We start from the raw sequence: 10,757 nt of genomic DNA, 5'->3' as shown, positions 1-10,757 counted from the left end.
AACACAAGCATGAAATCCAAGGTTATATAAGAAAATTAATTCCTGGTCAGATCTTTAAAATAAACACATGAATAGTAGCACTTTCAAAATAATCAACTAAACAATAATAAGTAAAAGTTTAAGCTTGCCGAGCCCATGAAGTATAAAGTTGGCGCAGGCAAAACTTAAAACAAAACTTTAAATAACTGTGAAAGTGAAAGCCTGTGATGGGAGAACCCATCTGCTAAAACCGAGACGAAAATGATTTTCCTGACATTGTTTTACTCAAATTCTCAAAAACTACTGCACCTCAGCAAGTAATATTTTAAGGGAATCTTTCGACTGTCATTGTCTTCAAACTGTGTAAGTTTAATGTAAATCTTTATCTGTGAAGTACCTTTTCGGTTTATCTCAAATTTTCAACCTTTACATCAAAGCAACTGAACAACTTTGAAACACTGAATTGTTCTTTCGGTAAAGGCAAATTATACCTTTGTTTTTTTTTAAGATCAAATGATTGTTTTAATCCTATATAAATACAAATATAATAAACTAACCTGAAAAAATAAAATTAGCTGTTGCAAACAACTTACCAATAAAATGGACCGATGCAAAAAAAGTTAACTATTTTTTGCACTAAACTAACCTTTGAAAATTTAATTTCAATTAAGTGGTTCCACGATGAGATTGCCGAAAGTCTGGATCGAATGTGCCTTACACAGTAATAATCAGTATTTGGAATAATATGAGAGGCGTTACTGTCAGTAACGCTTCCCAGCTATGCTAACACATTTAGGGATAAAAACTTAAACCACATTACTTAAGTAAAATTATCCTCAAAATGCTGTTTACACTCGGGAGCTGTTGTTAGAGGCTTCTATAACCAAAGGCATTATGAGTGATTTTCCAAACTAGTATCTTCCTTTTAATATCTTCGCTCCTATAAGAACAATAAGTTAACGTTTAAAATGTAGTTTAATCGAAAACCTTTAATTTAAATGTTGCCTAATGTGTACCATGAAGCTGAAGAAGAGTGCAAGACGACGGACCGTGGTGAGTGAAGAGCGCCCCCTTTGACCAGCAAGGAGTGAGCTGAGCAAGGTATGCAAATTTACAAAACAACTTTGCGGTCAAATGAACAACAGTTAATTTCAGCAAATGAGCAGCCAATTTAACCACCAGGCTACTTTCTCGCGCGAAATCGAATGCTACCGGGTTAAATTTGAAACGCAGTAACAACGGGACAGGCAAAATGGCTTTAATTTGAACGCATGAAGTGTGTGGCTGCTCAGTCAACGAAATTGACCGAGAAAACCTAAATCAGCCAAAGTGTAAGGCCGGATCCATTAAAATCATTCTTAGATATTGCATGTTCAGAAAATGTTAAAGTTGGCAAGGTGACCTACCGAGCGCTGAGCCCTTTACTTTACCCGGGCGCGCTCAATTCCATACTTTTCTTTGAAAGTGAACCATACACGTCAAAAGTTAATTACAGATTGATAAAATAAATGTAAAATCGTCACTGTCAACATTGAATTGCTTCAGCTTCGAAGGAAAAACATTGTTGCATATAGCAGTTTATTCCAGTTAAGTTTATCATTGATTATAGTAACAAGGTATTTGTACTCATTTGCTATATTTCACTGTCATTAATTTAATGCATAAAAGCCGAGAAAATTACTTCCGAACAAGAGGTTAAATATATATACCCTCCTCCCGCCCGCCTTACCCACCCCAAAATCTCGGACACTTTTAGACATAAGAATCAGTGTTCCATGTAGCTATCTCTCCCCACCCCTCTGCTTCATAGTTTCGTTCCCACTGATTGCCTCTTAAAATCACGCTTGGAATGGGGTAAAAAGTGAGTCTGGATTTCTAATTGTGAACTTCAGACTTCTCAGCCGCCTACCACCACCTTTTTGCGCACAAACACTGTTAATAAGTGTTATTATTAAACTTGACTAAGCTTTAAAACAGAATAGTGCGTTGGGTAAAGCTGTTGGAATAGCTCTTGCCATCATTTTCAGCATAGCGACAACAGACAGCATAAAATACTGGAAAGAACCGGTTATATAAGAAGAATGTTTAATATGCAAACTACAGGAAGAATGGGCGGAGCATCTTAAAGTCATTGCAGTTGCATACGGCAACCTATTGGGTTTCTGAGCACTGTATGTAAATCTAGGCTGCTTTTGGCGCTATAATTCGAAGCACGTGATTGCACACCACATGGCTTTCTTTCTGCGCCTGGACTTCGACGGGACCACCACGGACTGGACACGCGCTCCTCGACGGGATTCGGACCTCCCGCTTTTGATGAACTTAACGGGCAAAATTTGTCATAAGTAGAACCTACTCCAGCTGGAGCTTTCATTCGTCAGAATAAAGTATCTATCGGTCCACAAAGCTGCAGAAAAATTAACACAAAATTCACTTTTCGAGCCTAAAGTGTTTAGACAACTCGTCCGTCGGTCAACTCGACCGTTCGGTCAACTCGACATCCCACATGCCTAGTGGACATTGGAGCACGCGACTGACTGGGCGGCGACGGAACAACGCTAAAAATGATGTCGCATGAACACAGCTCACAATTCTAGACGAATTTTCTTAACTTGCTGGTGAAATGTTTGAGAAAATTGCCCACCCTTTTTGCAACCCTGACTCAGAACTATGTCATTCGGGGGTTGTTTTCTCCAAGTAAATATTCAACGTTGAAGCAGCAGTGGGCAACAACGGAGCACATAAAAAGAAACAGGTAGGCCCTACTGATAATTAAATAACTATTATTCAACAGCTAAAGTCGTTGTCATTCATATAAATTTTAGAAGAAAAACAAATCACAGGCATTATGCCTTATAATACTCGGGCGGGATTCGAGCCCAATTTACGACCCTTGCAATTCATTCAAGAGCATTGTCATACAAACTATACACCACCGATATGCAGCGGCAGTAGCCAGAGGCAGTTCGAAGTTTTAGTCAGCAGCGGGGTACCGCACGATTTAATATTATGTAAAATTTTCATCCTGTCACATCGTTGTCTCTCGGCAAAACCCGAAAGTTTCACATAAAAAATACCTGAATAGTGAATAATTATTAAAGCCCTTGTTGAATTAATCATACAATCTGACAATGACTGAACATTTCAACATTGAACATTTGACATAAAAAAGGGAAAAAATAAAGAAAAAAGAAAGATGTTTAGAGTGGAGTACACCACTCATCTTGTATACCGCCCTCTATTGTCACTTACAATGTATTTCAGAACATAAAAAGATTTGTTGAAGATTGTTACAGTGTTGAGCATTGTGACCTTAATAAACGACTTTAGACTTGGATGTTTTTAAACTAAATTGAAGAATTGCAGATTTTTATTTAAGAGAAACCAAATGTTGACTGGTTCCAGTTGAATGAGCTTAAACAATGAAAACATTTAATAGTCGTAGCCCAACTCCTTATTGCAATGATGTAATGACTTGAAAATTAATTCAAATTATTACAATGTTGTACTGATTTTAAACTTTAATCAAGTAATTTTTTTTTTACGTAGATTCATTTGAAAAGATAAAACTGAAAGAGTTAATAACTGGATCCAGTTCCACAGTGTCCTAGATATGATGCATTGATGACCGGAATTTTTTTTTTCCCTTGCTCTAGGTTAAAAAAAAATTTAGGGAACAAAGGAATGCATCGTTTTTGCGAACAAAACTGTATTTTGAAGGATCAAAATATTATTTTTCGTGGAAGGAAATAATTTTAATATTTTATATTTACCTTTCAATTTTGTTTGATTTGTCCCTTCAGTGGCTCCAAAGATAACAACCTGCTGCTTATTACTGGGAGTGGACCAAGACGAGGGAACCAACGACTTGTGAGGCATTGAGAGTGGCGGTACCAGCTGGTGAACAGCTCCCGCATTCAGCAGAAGGAGAGATGCAGTTGTCTATGGATTGTGTGGTTGTCTGTGGATCTAGAAGCAAGAGGACACCAATGGACCAAGGTAGGGGCAAATTGCTGTATCCGACCGACCAGTTTTCAAATAAAACCTCAAAGACCATGCAGACTCAATTCATCCAATATCCTCATCTACTATTTATGTCACTTCACCAGTACCAAAAACAGGGTACATTTTTTTTTTTTTTTTGGGGGGGGGGGGCAATGGAAACACCAGTGTGTTTTTAAAAGAAACGTTTTACTTTGTGGTTTGGCAATCTAAACAAAATCGATGTTACAAATGGGAGGGGGGGGGGGGGAGCTGGCACAGCCATTCGAATATTGAAATAAAAAATAAAGGAGGTCGGATACCCCAAGTTTGTCTAAATGGAGACAAGACCAAGAGAGGAGTAAGAAGACGGCGAAAGGTAGAGGAAGATCTAACCCGTTCTCTTGCAGAGTCCCTCCCTTTTGTAATCCCAACCCCCACTCCAAGATGCTCTACAAACTTGTTGATGTTGTCCCTGTCATGTAGAGCTTTTTCAAGGTGATGTCACACTGTCTTGGGCTGTTTCCTGTGTGCATATTGGTCGAAGCCAATGATGCTTTTTTAATTAGAAGACTAGTCCATCAGGAAATTTCCGTCGGGTTGAGACTTCAAGTCACCAGTTGTCATGTTCGGATCCTAATTGTCATGATTTTGTTAATCTAGCGTCTCATTATTTATTAAGGAAAAGTTCCAAACACCACTTTAACTTAAATTTTGTAATCCCTATGATGGTATCAGGTTTTTCAAAGTAGATAAACAAAAATGAAATACGGTTGGATTCGTAAACTTTCCCTTAGAACAAAATTTCTGCCAAGGGTACTTTTGCACTTTAGGCACAAAACCCAAGTTAATCTCACAAACAAAGTATTATAAATACTCCTCTTCAGAATACACCAAGCCACGAATCTGCATTCATTTGATGATCAATGTTTGATTGAGGAGTATTAAATTAATAATTTAGACAGACTAAATTATTATTTAATCCTGATGTCAACATTACATCGAATTCTGAATGTAGTAATTATAACTTAGTATAAAAATGACACCAAGTCCCTTACATTTCAAATTAGAATGAAACAATAAAAACAAAATGTTTAAAACATAATGTATTTATAAGTAGAAAACTGTAAAATAATTTAGTTCTGCAAAACTGAAAATCTATTTAAGTTGGGAATAATTTCCCCATGCCACTAATTCCACTTGCGAGCGCTCTAACAAAAAAACGCGAGTAGGGAAATTTAAAAAAAAGAAGGAGACCAAAAAGAGGCAAGAAGAGAAAGAAGAAAGGGAGCAAGAATCAAGAAGTGTCTTCTCATTCAGGATGCAGAGTGACCAGCCATGAGCAAGAGGACACCAGTGATGCCTAGGTTTGTATGGGTGGTAAGATAGCATTGGCCTAGATATTATAATAGTGTTGGCCTAGATAGAAGACTAACCCCTTCACCCTTCTAGGAGGTTCAGAGGCAAGATGTGAGGTTCAAGACTGAACTTGGGCAGACGATGATGAGTCTTCATTTGATGTCCTTGATGCATGATGACCAGAGGTCGTTAGAGGTCGCTATAGAGGTCAACAGGTTAAGTATCAGGATAAGTATAAAAGATTAACAACCGTTTAACTCCACAGCTTCTAACAACCGTTTTACTCCACAGCTTCTAACAACCATTTATCTCCACAGCTTCTAACAACCGTTTTACTCCACAGCTTCTAACAACCTTTTATCTCCACAGCTTCTAACAACCGTTTTACTCCACAGCTTCTAACAACCTTTTATCTCCACAGCTTCTAACAACCGTTTTACTCCACAGCTTCTAACAACCTTTTATTTCCACAGCTTCTAACAACCTTTCCCTCCACCTGCAGCTTTTTACGTTTTATCGACTGGCTTTAACTTTGTTTTTGTTTTTCCCACAGAAGTTATTGTGCCTTGATGGTAGCATCTCTTGGACACCGATGAGAACAGTTTGGTAAGGTATCAGAACCCCACTTAAGCTTACTATTGTGTCAAACGCTAACATTGTTTTTAATGATTTTCTTCCAGCTATGCAGTTTGTTCTGAACATGGCGAGCTAGTCTTCACATCTTCAGCCAAGGTGATCTTCCCGCAAGTTCATATGACAATGAAGACAGAACAAGAGCAAAGGACCATTCAGTTTTTAAGTAACTGATTTATCAGAAGGTTAAGTATTGGGTAAGTTTAAAAGCAAACTAACGATTCCCTCCACAGCCACTAACTTTTCCTCTGCAGCTCCTAACTTTCACTCCACAGGCTATTTAATCTGCTTTTGTTTTTCACAGTCCATTCTTCTGAAGAGAATGTGGCAAGAGGTGATTGTGCGCATTGCTGACAACTCTGGAACAAGTAGCTGGTGACAGTTTTGGTATCAAGGTAATCTTAAGGTAACTTGACTTGATTTGACCACTGCATGATAGTCTTTCTGGTCACCGTGGTCAAGTGGTTAGACTGCAGGACTTGTAATCACGAGGTTGTGGGTTCGAATCCTATCAGGCTAACCACTGATTTCACAATGACTAGAATAAGTATTGTCGTCACCGGGGTCCAGTGGTTAGACTGCAGGACTTGCAATCACGAGGTTGTGGGTTCGAATCCCCATGCTAACAACCAATTTCACAATGACTAGAATAAATATTGTCGTCTAGTTACTGATAAATCACAATTTCTTGATTTGTGCAACTCAAAATTCATAGACATTAAACCAATGTTTGTATGAGAGAGAATGGTTGTTGCCAGATTGGTGTTTATATCCCTTTGTGGGAGTTTGCTGAGTTTCCTTGATGGAAAGATCATTCATACAAACAAACAAACAAACAAACAAACAAACAAACAAACAAACATACAAACAAACAAACAAACAAACAAACAAACAAAGGATCTTTCCAGTTAATTTGAACAAAAAAGCTTTGAGAAATATACAGTAATTTTTGAACATCTTGAAAAGAACCTCAATAATGTTGGATTAGAACATAGTCTACTTTTATGGTTACATTATCAGCAATTTTTTGTTTGTTTACTATTTGTGAGTCATTAAACCCATGACTTACAACCAATCTACCAGCGAGTTAGCCATCATCAAAATAAATTATAAGAGTTAAAAGTATCATGTGTGTTTCTGCAAATAAGAACAATGGCTCATTCTTGAAACAATGTTCAGCTTGTCTTAGAACTATCAATGCAGAGTAACCATTAAATGGTCAAGAGCTGGTCTAGGATGAGATTCTCAGTCTTTTATTTGAATTCAGACTTTTTATGTTGACCTAGTGAAGAAAACCAGACAGTATTTTTTCCATTATAAAGAAATCCTGCTGTTTGATCTAATTCTCTAGTGCTGCGGACACTGTTCAAAAAGCTCCTCTAAATCTATAACTCATTGGTTTACCAAAAGGTGGAAATGCCGTCATTTCAAACAAACCTTAGAATTTGTAACCCAGTTTCAGGCCTTTTTGATGGCAATGACTCTCACCCCTAGTTTTGTTTTCTTTATTTTCAGTCGAGTCTTGTATGCAGTGGTGAGTAGCCTACAGCTGGAGTTGTTGCAACAGGCATGGTGAAGGAAACATCAACAAGTCAACAACAGACCGCATGGTAAGAAACTTTGAAAAGATTTGTTAAGGGACACGTTGCTTTGGATTTGTTTGAGTTGGTCGTTGATAAGCGTTTGAAACCTGTTTGTTATGAAACGACCAACTCGCCCAATCAAAGGCAACGTGTCCCTTTAACATTTTCTTTGACATTTATCTCCAAGTTTTGGTAAGAGATGAAGGGGACCCCAAATCAATCACCATTGAAGGTTGAAATCTTCAAACTTTGAATGCACATTCATTCTTAGTTTAGTTTTCATTCTTAAAAAAAAAACAGCCATCCAATATGTGGCGTCTTCATTAAAACTGGAGCTTCATTTTTTAACGAAGAAGAACAACGGCTAAACAAATCACTGCTCTGTAAAATTTGTCAGAAGTGCTGTTTGACTGCGTCATGCTTGCAGATGAAGGATTTTTGTGATCTGGGTTGGATGACAGTCTCTCTTGACTATTCCTTAGGATAATTTATCTGAAATGTTTACAAAAGAGCCACTACCAAGCATAGGCTTCCTGCAGGCACGGTACACAGCCCAATGGAAGGAAACATAAAATCTTGTATTTTATGGAGACTGCACTGTCCAATTTTCATCAACTTTTGATATGATAAAAAGGGGCACATCTCAAAACTTGTCCAGGTTTACTTTTATAACTCTTGGATTTATGTGTGGAAATTATGGCACAAAATTTCAACTTTCCCATATGACCAGTGCAGTTTCTTGCCTGCCAGGACTAGCCAAAGAATGAACAAGGCCACACTTATTGTAAACATAGCTCACATGGTCTATTTATAATCAAAATGTATACGAGCATAACACAAAATTAATGGTGATACAAGCAATTGAGAGCTTTTGAAAGTATACAACATGAGAAATAACTCCCTCTGAAGTAAAAGTTTTTGCGAAAGAGGTAGTTTCTACTTCTCACTAAAATATTTGAATCTGAGAAAGACTTCAGGCCTTCTGCTTTCTCAGAGGCCTTCTGCTTTCTCAGAAATCTGTAAGCAATCAAAATTTGTGCAGCATGGGTGTTTTTGCTTTGATGACCAACTGAGCCCAAATTGTTGCAGATTATTGTTATTTTTATGCAAAATGTTTGACAACACCAAGTGAAAACACTGGTTTTAAACTATTACCCAACCTGGCCAGTGCCTAGGAGCCCTTAACAAATTCATAACAATGGTTTGTTTGTAATCAAAAATTAAAAATTCTCTCCCACAGTTTTTGCGACACTTTGATGCAGATGCTGAAGAACTTTTTGGACTGTGCAACCAGCTGAAGGAGGACTGCGTCGAGTCTAGCCAGATGATTCTGCACACAAGGCGAACTATTCAAGTGAACTCAGCTGGACCATGAGGGCGCCCTATTGACTGTACGATGTCATTCAAAGCTAAGGGCCTTTTCCAAACCTCGGCTTGGGCTCCGGCTTTGGCTTCAGGCTTGAGCTAACTCAAACAGAGCTGGCAAGCCGCAGCCAGAGCCCATGACGAGGTTTGGAAAAGACCCTTAGCTCATTTAAAGACACTGAACACTATTGGTAATTAATCAAAATAATTGTAAGCATAAAAACTTACTTGGTAGTGAGCAATGGAGAGCTGTTGATAATGAAAAACATTGTGAGAAACATAGTTTTGGAGAAAAGAAGTATAATATTTTAATTGAATTCGAGACCTCGGCTGAGGTCTCAATTCAAGGCATCTGAAAGAAAGCATACAACTTGTACGTCAAGGGTGTTTTCTTCTTCCATTATTTTCTCGCAACTTTGACGACCAATTGAGTTCAAATTTTCACAAGTTTGTTATTTATGCATAATCATGTTGAGATACACCAAGTGAAAAGACTGGTCTGAGACAATTACCAATAGTGTCCAGTGTCTTTAAAGTTTAATCAATAAGGCTTTTTAAAGACACTGGACAACTTTGGTAATATTGTCAAAGACCAGTATTCTCACTTGGTGAGCTCCAATGTTCACAGGGTTATTGTTTTATGCACATGTTGAGATACACCAAGTTATTCAAAAATCATTTCTTGAATTATTGCAACGTGGCAGTAGGCCTCTATGTTTACATTGTTTACAGTTTTCTTATTTGTACTAGTTTTTGGAATGTGACTTGAAAACATGTATTTCTGAATAACCGCATCATTTATCCTTCTTTCAGACAGAAATTAAACTCTGACATACGCAGACTCTCAACTTTGGTATAAAACAAATTTGTGATCGTGTCAAAACAGTTTTGTTTGGTAACCAGTTTCTTGAATATGATAATCTTGATACTCTCGGTCAGCTGCTCATCATACTGGGGTCGTCCATGAGTGTCAGGGTTATCTTGTTTCCTTGAATTTGTGTCCATGTACCTTTAATTCTATATAATTTGTATTTTCATATTCATTTTAGGTTTTTACCCATATACACTGATGTCTGTTAGCACTGTATACTCTGTACTTACCCGAGTTCTGTGAGAAAAATCACAGGCATATTACTCGGGTGGGATTGGAACCCATGACCCTTGCAGTAATAGAGCAGTGTCTGTGTCATACCAACTACTCCATTTTGTTGAGGTTTTGTTGAAACAAATTTATAAAAATGTAAACATTACTATCACTCCATATGGTTGTGTGGAAATATTTCACATTGTATCCCCAAAAATTTGAATTTGAGAAATGTTACTGTCGGAATAGCTTCTTATTCCAATAGTGGAGTATTCTTCATAACGGCTCAAAATTTCCCAGTAAATAAAACATTCTACCACCTGTAAGATATTAAATTTTCACATATTAGTTTTAATTATCCACATTTATATAAGACAAGAATTAAATGGTTAAAGGCACTGGACACTATTGGTAATTACTCAAAATAATTATTAGCATAAAAACCTACTTGGTAATGAGGAATGGAGAGCTGTTGTTAGTATAAAACATGGTGAACTAACATATTGTTTGAGAAAAAAGAGTAATTTCTCACTAAAATATTTGAATTGAATAAGAGACCTTAGCTGAGGTCTAGAATTCAAGGCATCTGAAAATAAAAAATTAATCTTTAATTGTTCGAACAAATATATTTAATATCTTTTCAAGACACTGGGAGACTTTCAATATTTTGTTTAAAATGTTCGTAGCAGTATTTTCTGCTTATCAGCTTCATGCAATTTGGCACTGCTTGAACAACCGATAGATCGATCTCTCAAAAGGTTCGGACTCTTTGT

General features: G+C 37.3%; 1 long non-coding RNA gene across 1 annotated transcript; it reads left to right on the top strand.

Annotated features, from left to right (window-relative positions):
• Window positions 1–5,062: 5,062 nt before the first annotated feature.
• Window positions 5,063–9,531, top strand: LOC139946101 (uncharacterized). The gene is made up of 4 exons (XR_011787204.1): window positions 5,063–6,149; window positions 6,257–6,358; window positions 7,468–7,562; window positions 8,776–9,531. It is a non-coding gene; the product is annotated as an uncharacterized lncRNA (long non-coding RNA).
• The last annotated feature ends 1,226 nt before the right edge of the window (window positions 9,532–10,757 follow it).

This window comes from Asterias amurensis, chromosome 13 (genome assembly GCF_032118995.1).
Source record: "Asterias amurensis chromosome 13, ASM3211899v1".
In the NCBI taxonomy this organism is placed as follows: domain Eukaryota; kingdom Metazoa; phylum Echinodermata; class Asteroidea; order Forcipulatida; family Asteriidae; genus Asterias; species Asterias amurensis.
This window is presented reverse-complemented; position numbering and strand designations above follow the sequence as displayed.